This window comes from Mercenaria mercenaria, chromosome 4, assembly GCF_021730395.1.
Source record: "Mercenaria mercenaria strain notata chromosome 4, MADL_Memer_1, whole genome shotgun sequence".
NCBI lineage: Eukaryota > Metazoa > Mollusca > Bivalvia > Venerida > Veneridae > Mercenaria > Mercenaria mercenaria.
In genome coordinates this window covers 60,138,388-60,155,320 of record NC_069364.1, presented here as the reverse complement: position 1 = coordinate 60,155,320, position 16,933 = coordinate 60,138,388, and the positions used below count along the sequence as shown (strand labels likewise).

The 16,933-nt window shown below is 33.4% G+C and overlaps 1 protein-coding gene across 15 annotated transcripts in view; it reads right to left on the bottom strand.

Moving 5' to 3' along the window:
* LOC123551877 (suppressor of lurcher protein 1-like) overlaps positions 1 to 16,933 on the bottom strand; it is a 377,473-nt gene that overhangs the window by 122,455 nt on the left and 238,085 nt on the right. The gene's annotated exons all lie outside the window — the stretch shown is intronic.

Genomic DNA, 16,933 nt, shown 5'->3' with positions numbered 1-16,933 from the left:
CTAGTTACACAAGGATGTTCTTCGTTTTCCACCAAGACATTCAGTGTATTTTGGGTTGAACAGAAAAAAATATTGATCTGTAATGATATTCAATATTCCTGACGATTCCAGACATTTTACATCATATTATTACCAATTTTCGACCCAAGAAACTCCGACATATTCTGTAATCGATATGCTTGTAGAGTGTTATGGCAATACTTGACATGTTTCATTAAACTGACAAAATTTTATTCCCAAACAAACACCTGTTTCTGTTCTGATATGACCCTCACTATAAGAATTATCTTAAACAACCTCACGTCCGCTTCGACTGAAGCAGTTATGTAAATATAATTATCAATGGCAATATTTGCAGTATTCAACGCTATAATAGATAAACATTCCGCCAATAGGCTAAGTTTGGAGAGCTGTGTTTAAGACTGAAAGACTCTATTGTAAAGTCTGATCAATATATGATTTCACAAAAGGAATGATTTAGCTCTCAACATTGCTGTCGGCCTAGACCAGACATTTCTCTTATTATCAAGAGCATTACGAGAATCTTGATGTATTTGATTTTACATAATACCAAATAAGGTATATTTATACGAGAGCAAGTATATGTTTTGTGGCGCTTGTTTACCTGCGGCGTTAATATATTTATTTTACAATGAGTGTTGTTTCGTATGTGCATAAATGTTCGGTTTAAACTCTACTTTGTATATGTATATATATCTTTATATACATGCTTAAGTTTTATTTCTAGGAAGCAGCGTTGTTCTTTCTGGAACGTGGCTTATACAATAGGAACTGTGTTCTTGATTTTAGGCTTACGGTAATACTTATTGTACCAATCTCTGCTTTTAATTTGTACATGAAAAGCGTTTCTATTCCACCACGGTTCTGTGTGTAACTTAATCACAAATGGAAGTATGTTCTGACGAAATACATTGACTTCATGGACTTTGCAGCAGTATGTACTTATATATTGGTTCACAGTCAAAAGTTGCCATTTTATCCCCTGTTTTATTTAGTAACAGAAAATCGACTCTCTTGAATTTAACGGAATACAATTACAGGCTAAAACTTTCAAATGGAGGGAAATCAAATTGATAGAAACTGACAATAATTAAGTAAGGATGGGACACTTTTGTGGTATTGTTTGTGACATAAAATGGGTACAAAAATGGCAAGAGAATAAGCAGGTATATCTGTCGTAGGGACACTGTTAAGTACAATTTAAGATTCGCCTTTCTTGTACGAAGAACTTGCAAATCAAGATGCTAGAAAAATATATTTTACAAACTATTTAGTATCTAGTGGGCTTTATTAAATCATGAAATCAATTAACATAATACTTTACTTGGCAGAAAAAAATCTCACAAATTATATCAAATTAATATGTCACGTTTAGATTGTACAATATAACAGTTTGAAACCACTACGCTTGTTACCTTGACCTTTCTTGTCTAAATAATGATGTACCATGTGAAGTTTTCAAACTTTTTCTAGACACTTAAGGCTCTGACACAATATGCTTTATTTCACTACATTATGCTTAAAAATTCTCATTTATGAAGTGCTAGAGGTAGTAATCGTAAAAGATTTGATAATGAAATTCTAGAGAAACGTCTTTAAAAGATATATGTCTAATGAAACTGAAAAGAAATAATAAAAGGAATGTGGCATACCCTTTCTCCCATAAATGCAAATTACTGAAGATACACGTATAGGTGACATCAAACCAATGCAAAATTGACAAATGAAAATAGCTTTTACACTTGGAAAGCGTTATCCCCATTTGAAGGCATTTTGAATCACAAAACAATCAGTCTGCAATAATAATTCACTAAAAAGAGAGATTTAGGCTCGTGGGAAGAATTACCAAGGCAATACCAGCAGCATAATACAAACAAGTAACATTAAAGTGATGAATTATAAATTATAGATGTGAATTTTGAAACGCATCATGTTAACAATCAAACCGAGTCTGCAACATTTTCATTTTTGTCATGTTGACGACCTGTGTGGTTTCTACTTACTATTTTAACATTTAAAAAAAAGATTCAGTCAGATTTTCCTAATGTATTATTATGTTTATGATACATTCATAATAAATATGCGTATTAAGACGATATTTTGTGGTACACGAAGAAAGACTGGAACCTTATGTTCAAACAGCTTTTTTCGGATAAACATATCGGATATCCGTTAAGATCGTTACACCGATATAGTAATCCATTTACGGTTCATGAGCATATAATGAAAGCACATACATATTGGGTAAACAACCAACATCTTTACCAACAGGTAAACAAACAACATCTTTACCAACAATCTGCCTTAAACTTTCCGAAAACTACATTCCATCTAGTTATGCGAATTTTCAGCACTGGGACATTATTGCAAATGCATTAAGCAGTTCTTTAATAATGGTGAGCTTTTTAAGGCGTTGACCTGTCCGAAAGTGTAGTTCCATTATGCAGTCCTTTTCCGGAGTTCAATGTAAATATTATTGAATTGACAACTGTTTTGTAGAGTAATATATATTGCTTTTTATGTTGTTCAATTTCCATGTGAAACAATCCTTCTTCTTTTTATGATTTTGTGTTGTTTGAATGTTTTTTCTCAAAATATGGGGCTAACCGTTAGCCTCTATTTGCAATTTTATAAGCTCGAGTTGAATTATTGATTTAAAAATAGAAGTTTAATTTTCAAGTAGTAAAGTCATTTTGACGACATATCTATTCATGAGTTTGCGAAGAATTTCAACATTAAATAATGTTTTGCGCTGTAAATTTCGTATGAAATGAATAACAACACGAGCTCTAAGTGTACAAGTGACAATGGTCATGTTTTAAGTATTACGGAAGAAACCACTATATTAGATCAGACGTAATGAATAATAATAAATGAATATCAAATTAATGTCATACAGAAAAATTATTGTTAGATACAGATACAGTTTCTTAAGTGCACTTTTGTAACTCATGCAAAAATCCTTTAACCAATCTGTACATGTCAAATTTTGTACAATTTTAAGTATTCCAAGAAAAACGTTTCAGATAAAGCTGCGCATTTCAATTCAATCTGCTTTGTAATTGTCGCAACAACTGATGTTGAGCATTTTTTGCTCGAAAAGGGATGTTCAAAAAGTCATTGCATTTGTTCATATTTTATGTTTGTTTTGGTTTTGTTGGGTTAAACGTCAAGGCGACAATGATAGGTCATATGGCGACTTTCCAGCTTATAATGGTGAAGGAAGATCCAGGTGCCCTTCTGGGCATCATTTCGTCACAGGCGGGCACATGGGAAGAACAACCAACCTTCCGTAAGCCAGCTAGATTGTCTCTTCACGTGCAAAATCCTACATCACAAGCGAGATTCCAACCCATTTCGACGAGGGGCAAGTAATTTGGAGTCAGCGACACTAACCACTCCACCAAATAGGTCCCTTATTATGCTTGCGAAAAGACTTGAACAAAATTGTGAACATTGACATTTTAGATATATTCAGTACAATATTTCACCTGAATCAAATAATAAGTGCGGGCCTCCGTGGCCAAATGGTTAAGACCACTGGAGTCGAATCACTTGCCCCTCATGGATGTGGGTTCGAGTCTCACCCAGGGCGTTGAATTTTTCATATGAGGAAGCCATCCAGCCGGCTTACGGACGGTCGGTTGTTCTACCCTGGTCCCCACCCTTGATGAAATAATGGAGGGGACATCTTGTGTCTTCCTCCATCATTAAAGCTGGATGGTGGCCATATGATCTATAATTATGTTGGCTTATCGTTAAACCCAACAGAAACAAAACCCAAACGAAACAAAATATAAAATAACAGTTTGATATAGTGTTGTTTATATATCCCGGAAACTAAACTACTCTAATGTGGTGACTAGCTTTAGCTTTGGATGAAGCGAGAGGATATTAGATCTAGGAAGTCGGTTCTCTAGAATTACGCATTACAATAATTAATTTTTTGTCCATGGAAAGGAAACTTCATTATCAGCAAAGCTTTTAAGCGTTCTTGATATATTGGAGCACTGAAGCAGGAAACAAGATGAATTTTTTATGTTACAGTATGATGATTATAATTTTAAAGTCACCAGCGTCTTGCAGACTGTAAGAAGAAAACGCTCTTAAACGAGGATATGAAAAACACTTTGATGCAGTTCTAATGTTTCATTTGTAGTACATTTTGGATGAAGGATGAAGGAATGTTATGAGTGATCGAATAATCTAAGAGGAGATTGCTATCACTTCCATTATCTGTCTTCTGACAGCAGGGCTTATATCTGTCCTGAAATTAATCTACCGCAATCAAGTACAATTTTAAAATGACTTTAAATATTATTTATGTAAGGCAGTGCAAGAACATTGTTTGCAAAGTTTCTGAATATATGTGACATCTGCATTAAAGTATTACCAGCCTTTAAATCTTTTTATGTCTTTTAAATATTTAAACGTTCCTTTACACACGAGCTGTTAACGCCTGTCTTTCTATTTCAGCGAGAGGAGATTTAGTGTATTTTAGTTTGAACTGTAAAGACATTAATCAATGGTATTATCCAAGTTTCCTAGAGATTCTAGCCTTTTGACATCACAACATTTCCAATTTCCGACCTGAGAGACTCCGACATTTCCCTGTAATCAATATGCTTGTAGAGTGAGAAACATACAATTCTCTGGACATGTCTTATTTAATGGACAAAAACTTTAGTAAAGTACTAAATAATAAAATTTGATTTTTTTTTCTTGGGTTTAACGCGTCACACCGGCACAATTACAGATCATATAGACCTTTGTTTCGGTATGACGTTAAACTCAACAACAACAACAACAAAAACGACACGATCCTCACCTTTAGCATGATGTTGAATAACGCCACGTCCGTTTCGGCTGAAGTTATTACATAACTTTAATACTATATGGAGATTTTAACTGTAAGCTTCAGAGATGTAACATATAAAGATAAGCAGTCTATCATTTGGCAAGACTGAAAATCTGAATGTTCAAGTCGGAGAGACTCTATTGATCAATATATGATAACACGAGGGATGATTGCTACTGACAAAGACTAGACTTTTCTAATGATGACAAAGCCTGCATATTGCAACAGCTCGAAAATGAAGGAAAATATATTCAAAATAATTAAAAGGGCACGCTGATTGTCAGGTAGTTGTAGTATATTCTATTTATACTTATTCAAGTTAATGTTATAGATCTCATTTTTAATTCTGCAACTATGGCACGAAAACATTACGCATACTTTTAAAGTAATTCAATTTGTGTGACTGACTAACTGGCAAATGGGAGGAATGGTGGACGGACAAAATAAAATTTCGTAAATATTTTTTTTTCATATTGATTTGTATCTATGTAAAGTACAGTGCCCTTGTTGCTACAAACGCCGGCTAAAACGAAGAATTCATATTATATGACAGACTGGTGATTAACAGACGGATAGGGAGCATATAGTAAGGAGGTTATGAGGCTCATGTACATTTTGCAAGCCAAAGCATACTAAAAAGTACGTTAAAACGATAGAGAATTATTGGACTTTCAGTTCTAAAATACATCCTACAGAAGGCATTCGCACTTCTACAAGACTAAGAGCTTACCACTTCCCTGACTTTTATACATAGATGTGACAGGACTGTACATCCTTTTATCTGAATAGTTGGAAGTCATACGCATAAGTGACATAAAACCAATGCCCAATTGACAAATGAAAATAGCTTTCGCACTTTGAATGCATTATCCCCATTTGAATGCATTTTGGATCTGGATACAATCAGTCTGTATTAATAATTCACTAAAAAGAGAGATTTTAGGCTCATGGGAAGAATTATAAAGACACTACCAGCAGCAATCATACAAAAAAACATTATTGTGATTAATTGTGTAATACCAAAATGTGTGGGAATAAACTGTAAAATGCTCCAGTGACGTCTTATATAGATGATTTCCTGTAGTAAATATATTCAATTTTGCTTGACAAAAAGAGCAAAGTTTACGCTGCTGTATACCTATTCATCAATGTTATCCACTCCCTAACCATCTTTAAGATCAATTTATGTATTCTTTTTCAAAAGAAGATCATTTTTTTGTGATTATTTTTCATCTTCAATTTTTCTTAAAAGAAAAACAAATATTGTTTTTTCTAATATTCTACAAAAATACTAGTCTCAGTAGTTTTAGATATTCAACCTTGTACCGGATCGACTTATTATATATTGACCCTGTTCAATATATTCCATGTTGTATCTTCATAAAAATGATGTTGTTGTTGTTATTTTACGTTTAATTTTATTACGACATTGTGTCTACCATTCTGTAACAGAAACCTTACCACATAACATGATTTATCATTCCATATATCTCAGAAGATTGTAGTGCTATCTCTTTCCTTGACTTTTGTGCTTCTGTTCACAGTGATTAAACTGCTGTAACTTTGAAGCATGCTTGGGAATTAATTGGGGCTTTGTGAACAATTAGACCGTACCCAGGCAATGTCCTGATTGTGTTCTTCTTTTTTCTCTTCGTGAGTTTATTAATTTTACTTCAACTATATATTGTTGGTTTTGTGCCCTCACTATTATGACATATAAAACGGGGAATCCCAAGCATTTGTCAATGTGTAATGATCTTAACTGAACGTTCAACGTAAGTGAAATATAGTAATACATGAACGAAAAATCCAAAGCAATTTTTTTTTTAATTTCAAAGTGTGCACTTATTTTTTTCACTGTGCAGCAAGGCAGACTTCATTCAGCTATACACCGTTACATATTCTTGGGTATAAATGTCAACAAATTTATGAGCGATCCTATATCAAACAGCGGGAAGCTGTTTGGACGCAAACACGGAAATTGGTTAGTAATATCGGTCGTGGTACATCAGAAATCAATCATAGATGCCGTGCTGACTGTAATATTATACGCCGAGTATCAGCCCGAGAAGAAGTCTACAGATACAGTTATACAAATCTACTAACGTAGAACATTTCAAGCATAGTCAAGCAATCTTACGATTACTTAAGGCTAAATAGTTGGTCTCGCTTTTCGGAAAGGCTTAATTATTAACCAAGCGAAGAAGTATAAAAGTGCTACCCTTCTCTAGCCAGTAAATACAATTTACGGTCTTTGTGTTGGATTTTCATACTAACAAAGAACAGAGGTATTTAAATAGCAATATATTTAGCGTAAAGAGCTTTGCATACAGGTAAATAAAACAAAAATTCCACCTGGTCTTAAATATAACAACGCTTTAAGCAATAAATGTAATAATTGATCTCGTGATTTCCAAAAGAAGTATAAATCAACGTTCGTAGAAAAAATCATTTATAAAGAAGTAAATGAAGAATATCCTACTTAACATTATGATAAAATTAAAAAGGGCTGCTAAAAAAAAGGAGTGCTAAAAAGGATGAATATACAACAGGAATACTACGTTCCGTAAAACAACAGCGTACAAGACGAAAGTATGTTTTGGTCTCGTTAAAGTCTGTAAAAATATATCAACGATGAAGAATTTTGCTTGTATTATGTATTGTCATCACACACAAGCACACACACACGCACGCATACACGCACAATTACTATCATGTTTGGTTTGTGAAGCAGCCTTTGACAAGGAGTGACGTGGAATATGTCTTGTAAGAAAAGTCATGTGTGGTCCTAGTATCGGTTTATCATTTTGAAGTTTTGAAGTTATCCGTCTTTTAGGAAACTTGATTATAATAAATTCTAAGATGTATGCCAGTTCGTAAAGACAATTTTGCATTATATTTTGCGTAGCAATCGATGACAATGATACCCCTGGGACCCGGAATATTTTTGCTGGCACAATGTTGTAACGATCTTTGCTCACAACAAAACTGCGCGTTGTCTGTATTTATCTTGGGCGCTATGTATGGTACTCGTTCCAAAGGTAATTCAAAATATTTCTAGGTTCGATCTGCATTCAACAGCCAAATAATTGTAAGAATTTGAAGATAATTTTGCCTCCGGCCACTTAATTTTTACTAAACAGTAAGAGTTTGCTTAGTTCAACAGATAAATCGTGTTTTTTTACGTATGAACTTTATTTGTGACTGAAATATGAATACTTTTTGCGCATTGTATTGCAGCGCCTACCAAGTTTTGCAATACCTATTGATAACATAATGGTAACTTTTTTTTTATTATACAAGCCAAATAAAAAATGAGGAAAATTATATTTTGAAATTGAAGAACCGTTAATTAGTGCTACCTTTCGGTATTTATGTAAAGTGCCAATTGATTTTTCGTATCCGCAAGTGGGCGGTACACGGTGTAATTATTCCGTAAGTTAAACATTACACGCAAGATCATGTTAGCTTGGGCAAACATTCTAGAATTAACGTCATTGTTGCTTCTAATGACATTTCATACTGCACTAGTTGATTATTCAATTGAGTTCACACGTTCAAACACATAATTTGATCAAATGAAGTATTAAAATGATCCTAAAATGCAAGAGACTACAACAAATGCCAAGCAAAAAATAAAAAATGAGAAAAAAACATGAATTTGAACTGATTACTAAAACATGTATTATCATGTCGGTTTCGAGATGACATAACTTTTTAAAATTAATCTTACCTATAAACTGCTTTTTCATTGAAACAATGCAATTTTTATTGAATTTTATATTTTATATTTTCATTGGATTTGCAATTATAGCAGTAAAGGCATTTATGTTATATATTCGATACATGCACATAGAATATACATGCATGATTCCTTTTTTTCCCTCTGAAACCTAGTAAATGGATGCCAATATAAAATATATTATTCCAAGATTAGAACTAGTCTATGATATGTTTATAGGAGATGAAGATTGAAACTAATCAAATTTTAAAAGAATATATATACATGTGTATCCTTTTTCTTCTCAACAATTAAGACACTCAGAGACAAAAGGCAGTGCAAGTGAAAACTAATATCAAGAAAATATTACTTTTGTAAAGTTTCTGTAGCTGATATTCAGACTAATGGTACACCCGCATTTATTCCAGATGTCGCACTATCGAATCAGATGATATAATGATATCTGTCTGCTGTACACTGATATACATTATATTGTTACTAACATTTTTTTTCAGTCCAGTTTTCGTTATCCCTTTGAAAAGACCCTCTATTTTCTTACTGTGCAAAAATCCCGTTTGAGTTCCATGCTGACGACTGTTATGAGAATACAAATACGACATATGAAAGGTAAAAGTTTCAAAGTTTGAAACTTATAAAAGGTAATATTGCTTTCTCTGTATTATAAACGTTCATTTAAGCAAATTTAAAAAGAAGATGAAACACAGACAATTATGTTCAGGTAAAGTTTGTGTAGTATTGTGCTGACTTGAATAATAAAAATTAAGAGAATTAACAGAGCTGTCAATATAATATCAAAGGACTATCATTTATAATATTCTTTGAAAAAAATTAATTATTCTTTCTGAATCATGTATTGGAAATCAATGTTTGAATACCGATATATTATCACATTATTTTTGGAATAAGTACCGTATACAGTGTAGGATATGCAGACAGTTAAAATATATTCCAATTTGTTACTATTAATGTTGGCCTAGAACGCTATGTTTTGGAATTTTTGCAACAAAGCAGATTTGCAGTCCATGTTGGTAAGGGGATACTTGCATCTAATGTAACGTTGATAAAAGCTGTCCGGCAACAGATACATGTATATGTGATCTGATTTGCTTATTTCGTTTAGCTAATGAGTGTGAGGAAACATTTCCGTGACTGGAATAATAATACAGTAAGGATGCCACCGCGTAATTCTCAGTGAACCTACTATCAGTATTTAACAACAAATTTAGAATTTCGCTTGGTCGCATCTCAGTCTTGAGAACAATTTTGAGATAAACGAATGGATACTCAGAATTAAACTGCCTTTCATCACTCTTTCATCACTCTGTGGACGGCGATTTATAAAGGAAACGAATCAAAGGATATTTGCCGAAAAGTTTCTTTTCTTCACCAAATATTTTACCAGCTCTATCGTGTACAGAAATGAGTTAAAGTCTAACGAAACCTTTTGCCCAATGCTACAAATAACTGCAAGCGGAATTTAGAATAAAGCTTCTGCACGCTGGAAAACGATTCAATTTATTCCTTATAATAATGAGCTGCGCCATGAGAAAACCAACATAGTGGGTTTGCGACAAGCATGGATCCAGACCAGCTTGAGGATCGAAGTTCAAAATTTAAAAAAAGAAACGTTGAAATTTTAGGCGGCATATTTTGGGCAAGTTAGAAGTAGAAAATCAAATTTCAAATTTTGAAAGGATGATGCTGAATTTCGCTTACACTGAATTTCGCACAGACTAGGAAATCGAAATTAAAATAAAAAGAATTCGTCGAATTTCGAGGCAGAATTGAAATTAGATCCAGCAGGATGACCGAAATTCAAATATTTGGAGAGGAGCGGTCGTCCAGTGAATAATGTGTTGGCCGTTCAACCCAGTGGTCGTGCGTTCGAGCATCCATATGACACCAGTACTGGGTTTTCCCGGAAGCTAGCTGTTTAAAAGATAGTTTCACATTCAATAACAGTTTTAAATTCGATTGCTTTGAAAATTCGAGCATGCTTGAAATATAATACCGAGAATAATTTATTTAGATTTTTAACAAGGAGCTGTGTTCAATAAACACTTGATGCCTCCGGTGGCATCCTTGTCGATACAAAGCAACCTAAGTCCAAAAGGAGGTCAAGTTCAAGGCCAAGGTCAAACTGAGGTCAGGTGATGTCTGAAGATGAGGGATGGTCACAGGTTACATCTGCATTAGTATCAAGTCATTCTAGTAAGGGGTATTGATGCTAGACGAAACGGTCCCATTTGGTTAACCTCGCACGGATGGACGGACGGACGAACGAACAAACGGACGAACGAACGGACGGACGGACAGGACAATCACTATATGCCTCTCGTATCAGTAGATACCGGGGGCATAAGAACTTGAATTTCGATATATCCGATCTTGTACGATTTTTAATCTTTGAATCTTGAGCAGATCGCAGTTTCAGTATTATACTGAAATTCAGCTTTTCAAAATTTGAAGTACGATCTTCGAGATGGCTCGACACTAATTGCTTGTTCGATATTTGACTTTTTCATTTCAATATCAATCTTGGTACAGGCTGTTCATCCAATACGAGATCGAAATTTGGCTTTTGGAATATTATAAATTTCAATCATTGAGCTGGCCCGAAATAAAAAGCTATTTTGCAATTTGACGTTTTTCAATCTTCAGGTGTAACTTAGGATCAAAATTCGATAAGTTATGAAGTTGAGCTGGCATAAAATTCTAAGCTAGTTGGACACCGCTCACGACATAATAATAAATGCGCAGTTATTTGGTTATATAAAAAAACTACTTAAAATCTTTATTTCATAATCATGAACATCAAAGAAAGTATTATAAAAGCGAGTTTCCATCTGATTGTAAGAAAGTAGAAATTATTTTTGGAAAGTCATTGTTTGGTTTTATGATAATGTGTTTGTTGAGAATACCGTTATAAATGGTATTCTGCTTAAACCACCAACAGCCATGATTTAGGTTTCTATTTTCTAATCTATCTTTGCAATTACTGTAAATTAGACTTAATAATATCCCTAAATCCATATGATCAAAAGTATTAATGTAACGGTACATTGGCGAAGAAGGGTTAGACACCGGCCTGACATACGGAGTAGGCCGAAAACTAGCGAACAGTCTCGACAGCCGATTTACCTGGTCAAACGTATTATCGGTTTTTGTGGTGGTTTTCACGATGGGTCTAATTTTCCCATATGAATATTTCTATCATATCAGATAATTATAAAGTCTGCTATTACGGAAACGATATATTCAACATATCAATACGTATCTATTCAAAATGTGTTATAATTATAATGTCACACGTCGGTGTGTTAGGGATGGGCTTTGGGAGGCTGTGAGTCTACTGAGAGACTTTTTTGTAGACAATTAACAGACTAAATATTGCTCTAAAGTGAATTTGATATTGTTAAGCTACTGAAAAAGCAAATACAGTTTTAAGTAACTGAATACTTTATTTGAGCATAACATATCACATATGAAAACCTGAAATATATATATTTTTATGACAAAACTCATAAATATAACAAAATATAATACGACTGAAATTTAGCCCAATTTATACATGTTAGTAGTGCCTACCATTACAGTACCAGTAAGGGGAAGTAACACTGTGTTGGAGTTCAACATAAAGGTTTTCATTTATCATTGGCTTGAACAGCAGTTTTCAAAAAGTCTCATATCTGGCGTTAATGTTGTTATTATTATTTAATTTGTAATTGATTTTCTTGTCGTATATTTGGTGGTTATTGTACCTACATATCAGTATGTAAACATTCATACTCTATGATTTCAACTTTGAGCGGAATGCAATCCCAAAACATTGATGTTCCATGTTTGGTCTTTATCAATGCTTGTATGTTGTACAAAGAATAATCTCTTGTACCATAATAAAAATTACAAAGGTGGTTCTAGATGAATAACACCTGTCTTTAAATCAATATGGTGGCCTTTTTTTATTCCACATACCAATATTTTGTTCGATAAACACTCAAGATAAAACAACAGAGAACGAATAATGAAAAATAGATCAAGACAATCACGGCTATTAAACGATAAAGTAAGTTTAAACTATTCTAAATTAAAACGCTCTGTTGTACATTAGAGATTTCCAAAGTTTTATGAGTCTGGAACGCTTAAAAGAAATGAAACAATTGAAGGTATATATGATTATATTCAGTAGCCAGAATGCATTTAATTCAAGGTTTGACAAGTCGCATGTACGACTAATATACCACGTTAACATCTTTCTATAACTACATGCTATTGGTTGAATTTTGCAGTATATATAGATGTTTGATGATCGTCTATTTTGCTTATACGCTGTCATTTAACTTGACAGTTTGACTGGAAATAATCGTAACCAACATTTGTGATGTCATCTGAAATAACGAGGCATATTTGAGCGACATACACAATATCGATATCAATGTTTACATCGTTATGATTAGCGGAAATCAGACATAAAATGGAATACAGTTATAGTAGATTGAATTTCATATGCATCAGTCCGCTCGATCGCCTCGTAAAAGTAAATAATAGATCCTCTGGAAAATGCTTGAGTCATTTTATTTGTCTGACACGTCAATTTGAATATAAACTATTAGCTATGAACGGCAAAATTCCGTTTATTTTATGATTCGGAAGTAGGCGGATCTGGAACATCTTTGTAATATCGGCGTCTTATTTCAACTGATCAAGAAGAGATTTTACCAACCTTTTCCTTGAAAACTAATTATATCTTCTCAAAACATTTTCTTCACCTGCTGTGAAATATTTCAGAAACAAAGAGTTCTACAAGCTAACGTAATTGAGTCATTTTTGTACAACAAGTTTGATCAATTCGACCAGGGTGTGATGCATAAATACAAAGGCAAATGTCTGATGCTGTATAACACAGCAAAATACGGAGTACTGCTGTATGTAAGTGTGCTTTATTGTTTTTAAATCATGAAATGCATATGCTACTTAATTTAAAAAAGAAAATGTTTTGACGCTTTGCAATAAAAAACTTGTTATAGGGTACAATGTTAAAAGTTCAGTAGCCGATGCATGTCTGTACACTGCCTTCCCATGTGTATCATAAAGACAAAGACTTTGAAACGGCTGAAATGCTCATTGTAAACGTGATTACAAAATGGAGTAAAGCCGTTACCATGGAAACACAAGCTACATATACCTTTTAAGGTCAAAGTCACAATCTAGTATATATATTAATAAAAATATTAAATATTAAGACTTCTATGGTGACGACAAAGAAAAAAAAGAAAAAGAAAACTCTAAAAAACTGTCACATTTTCATGTTTTTCTTTTTTCGCCCAAACAAACCTTTCCCCCTTTTTCTACTCAATCTCCATTTTGATATCTTTCATATAACTGAAATGTACTTGTTGATAGATATTTAAAGCAATCTATTTCTTTCATATTTCAACTACATTTTCTTTCTCTCTGTTTCGGGCCCAATATTGTTATGTGTGGCTCTGACTGTGTGTGCTGTACTCTACGGTTCTAAGAAATCTACTCTTACATTTGGAGTTTTGTTTCCGAGATAAAATTTCAAAGATTTCTTAAATCTGAATGAGTGAAGACAGGATCGACTTAAACAAAATAACCTGACCATTTTTTTTAGTTTTATAAGAGATGGATATATTGAATAAACTAATGGCATCATTTTAGATCACCATATGCAAGTGAATGAAATGGCACGCAAGTTCAACCGAAAACTCTCAAATATTGATTAAACAGATAAAAGGTTGTATGAAAAGACATCTGGCTGTTTGGAAATTGCCTATCTGTCTTTAAATTGCCATCTCCAGAGAGAAGAAACATAGACACAATTATTTGTCTAAACTAACACTAATATACCCTCACACCAACTTTGATAGATGAACACTGTCGTTGAATTGCAAACTCTCTAAACCAAGAAAGGTTTTCATTTTCTCGGCATAAATGTAACACCCACATCTCTGATTGATGTAAATTACGTATAAATCAGAACTATAATTTGGATTTAAATTAGGTTTAACATCTTGAAAATCCTCTTTTCGTCCATTTACAAAACATTTAGTCGCCTAGAAACTAAGTAAACATTGTTATTAACTTAGTTCTTTTCTTCTACAAATCAAATTACAAGAAATAAAAGATGTTATTCTGTAAGTTTCCCTACAACGCATTTCATATTGTCAGTTTGATGCAAAAACTAATGTTGTAGAAATATCTGTATTGTACTTGAAAATATAAGATGATTAAACTCCATCTTATATTTCAATGCTCTTATGGTAATAACACGTCCTCTGTTTTACTAAAAGACTAGTCTGTTTTCTTTGATTATTATATGCGACAATTGACAGATGATAAAAGAAGTCAATATATTTCTACCTTCGGAAACATTATTACTGCAGATGACTAAACTTTATCACGTGAAATCCAGTTTAGTTCACATGTGTTAGATTCAATTCTAGTTAGCGTTGATATACATTGAAGAACGATATAGGACGGACCAAGCAGAACTTCACTGAACATATACATATCTTTGACGTTTGAGGCGATGGGTTAGACATTACGTTTCATGTGGATAAATAATTAGTGCTAAAAACTTAAGGAGTAAGAAAATTAAAAAAATACAAGATGCTGATAGACAATGGATTATTGAAAACCTGTAAAATGTATACCTCAAGAAAACCCTTGAAGTGAACATCAAAGGACACTGCACCTTTTTGTAACGAAATAAAAAAGCGAAATAGAATAAAAAAAAGAAAAAGTAACTTGTTTGATTTAAATCTCAGGTTAAACTTTTAAAGCAACAATAACAATAAAGTAATATAGAAAAGAGGAAACCCACATGCCGCTCATGTATACAGTTAAACAAAAACATAACAAAGCATAATCAAACATACGTTCAAAAATATTTCGTCGTACCAATAGTAAATTTAGACGGCAGGAAGTTCCCGTAGAGGTACGTTGATACCAGTGCGAGATGCGAGAAAAATCAGAAAAACTGCAATTTTGAGAAATGTTAGGGGAGAGTAGAGATAATGTATAGCATTTTCAGCCTGCAATTCAAGTCGTTTTAATGTTGAAAACGACTGTGATGTCGGATTCATAGCATAAACCGGTGAGAAAAATTGCCCAAATTGCTCAGCAAGTGAGACCTATTTCGTATAAGCTGTAAATGATTAACCCAAAGTGTATGTATGTATGTATGTTGTACAGCGAGAGGATAAACATAAACAATGATGGAACAAAAAGTGTCTTATAACCGTTTACATTTTCGTAAATTTCAATTGAGTCTATATGAATTGATGATCGTTACTTTTACTGATTTTCAACACAATATTTGTTTTAGACCCGACCGCCTTTAGAAAATTCTATTCAAACATATCATCACTTTACACAGCAATTACTCGTTCGCGGTAATCCTGAATTTAATAAACATTAGTAATAAACATTTGATTATAAATGCCTTTAATATGCATCTACAACGTTCTCGGGCTACAATACGAAACTGTCCCTTGCAACCACAATACGAAATTTTCTCATTCATCGAAGCTGCCATGGATAAGTTATTTTTATCAAATCCATTTTGTTAATGTTTTAATAATCTGGGTAATAAATCTATCTGTTACTATATAGTGTAATAGTTGCCAGTTTTATTATTAGTTTCCCATCTATAACAACATTTTATACATCTTGTTTAACATCAGCTCCTCCAATAACTTCCGGTGTGCCCGACACTTCCGGTCAGAATACACTCCATTAAAGGCTCCGCACTCAGGGGCGCGACAGTACTAGCATCGACTGAAGGGACAATTTGATATTGCATGTAGCATTTCCTATTATGTTTATTTAAAGATGGTATTTCATACCACGAACAGCAACAGTACGCCGTTTATGTCACAAATCGCACACGATTATTCGGTTAGTATCAAAATTAAAAGCTTATTCCAATTTCTAACTGAAATCTGAATTAACAGTACAATAATCTGAAATATTTCAGATAATGTATCAAATTACCAAATGATCGGACAAGTTTTAGTTCGTATTTCCCAACGGTAACTTTCTCATTATATCAAATTTAAATTGATATTCAAATCCACAGAACGCAGCTTGGAATATATTTAATGGCTTTAAGCAGCAAGTATTATTTTCCGGCCAATTATTTGTGAGAAGAATGGGATGCATCATTTCTTCATACATTGTTCGCTATGTTGAGCAATACCAGCGGAACGACCGACATGCATCTAATTTCCTGAACAGTACCACGGGAACACAACAGTCGTAAGTACGCTATACGGAGCACTACCACA